The sequence below is a fragment of the Colobus angolensis genome, unplaced genomic scaffold (genome assembly GCF_000951035.1).
Source record: "Colobus angolensis palliatus isolate OR3802 unplaced genomic scaffold, Cang.pa_1.0 Scaffold1, whole genome shotgun sequence".
Lineage (NCBI taxonomy): Eukaryota > Metazoa > Chordata > Mammalia > Primates > Cercopithecidae > Colobus > Colobus angolensis.
The window spans coordinates 2,521,381-2,522,600 of NW_012110918.1; positions in this window are offsets into that span (position 1 = coordinate 2,521,381).

The window sequence follows — 1,220 nt, forward strand, 5'->3', positions numbered from 1 at the left end:
GAGCAGAGACTAAATAGAAGGCTTCAGTTTAAAGACAAGTAAATCTCAGACCCGGATCCCTGGCTCACGGGGAGACACAATTTAGAAATAATGCAAAAGGTTACAATGACAGGGATGTGCACAGACCATTATGAGAACGCAAAAGAGAAGAGGGGGACATCTCTAGGTGGAGATGTCCCCGGGTGTGGGAAGCCCGAGGGCTTCTTGGAAGGGGCAGCACCTGCCCTGATGACTTCTGAGAGTTTATAAGGGGATGAGGGGAGGACAAAGGGAACAGCCCAAGCCAGAAGATGGTTTGAAACAGCATGAATGGGGAACCCTGCAGAGCTCAGGGTTATTGGAGGGCAGGGCCAGCGACAGGACTCAGGGTCAGTAGGAACTAGCTGTGATGGCTGGCATGACCAAACTCTATCCTGTGGGAGGTGGAAGGTCAGTGAGGGTGCTGTGGTCAAAGTTCTGTGTCACCAGATTGTCCTGGCAGGTGGTTTTGAGGGAAGCAGCCACAGGGATACCAGTAAAAAGGAAGAGTTACGCAAACCCAAACTAGGGCAGGGCAGTGTGGATGGAGAAGAGGGGTGGATTTGCGGCATCACGGAGGTGGAATTCCAGGATCGGCTGATGGATGAAATACAGGCAGGGTGAGGAAGAGGGAAGAGTCAAGACGCCCTCCAGTGAGGACCCCCAGAGGGTGGGGGCAGGAAGGCAATGAGAGTAGGTGGAGGGTTACAAAGGGCAGGTTGACAGCTTAGTTTGAGCCATGTTGAGCCCTGTGGCCCCTGTTGGACTTCTAGGTGGAGACGTCCCCGGGGGTGGGGTGCCTAAGTCTGAGGAATTGCAGTGCAAAGAGAATGGTTAAAATCAGGCAGGGTGTAGTGGCTCACGCCTGTAATCCCAGCACTTCCGGAGGCTAGGGTAGGCAGATCACTTGAGGTCAGGAGTCTGAGACCAGCCTGTTCAACATGGGGAAACCGCATCTCTACTAAAAATACAAAAATTAGCTGGGTGTGGTGGCGCACGCCTGTAATCCCAGCTACGTGGGAAGCTGAGGCAGGAGGATCACTTGAGCCTGGGAGGCGGAGGTTGCAGTGAGCCAAGAGCATGCCACTGCACTCCAGCCTGGGCAACGGGAGTGAGACCCTGTCAAAAAAAAAGAAAAGAAAAGAAAAGAAAAAGAAAGAAAATAGAAGTCAAGAATGGAGGCGCAAATGACTGTTGAGAGT